This window comes from Fulmarus glacialis, unplaced genomic scaffold, assembly GCF_000690835.1.
Source record: "Fulmarus glacialis isolate BGI_N327 unplaced genomic scaffold, ASM69083v1 scaffold18913, whole genome shotgun sequence".
NCBI classification, from domain to species: domain Eukaryota; kingdom Metazoa; phylum Chordata; class Aves; order Procellariiformes; family Procellariidae; genus Fulmarus; species Fulmarus glacialis.
The window spans coordinates 8,532-8,813 of record NW_009205073.1 but is presented as its reverse complement, the minus strand read 5'-3'; the positions used below and the strand labels follow the sequence as shown (position 1 = coordinate 8,813).

General features: G+C 50.7%; 1 protein-coding gene across 1 annotated transcript in view; it reads right to left on the bottom strand.

Annotated features, from left to right (window-relative positions):
* The window catches only part of LOC104074946 (microtubule-actin cross-linking factor 1-like), a gene marked incomplete at both ends in the record, with an annotated part of 36,189 nt that overhangs the window by 27,666 nt on the left and 8,241 nt on the right, over window positions 1-282 (bottom strand). The window lies entirely within an intron of this gene.

Below are 282 nucleotides of genomic sequence, written 5' to 3'. Positions count from 1 at the left end.
GTAAGGCCATCCCAGCTTCACGGGGGACATGCTGAAAATCAGTGGTGTGCACTAACAGCAAAGCCAAACCAGCCACTTGCCTCTACACCCTCAAATGTCACCTCCTTCCACTTCCATCAGTGGCTCAGTGGTCAACCCACAGCCCAAATCCTCCCCCGTCCCTTGTTTCAAACACCATCTGATGTTTTGTGCTTTGGGTTTTGTTTTTAGCTTGGTTTTTTTCAGGCCAATTCGGGTAAGAAGATCACAGCGCGGTTGCCCATCATCTGCTCTCTGCTACGC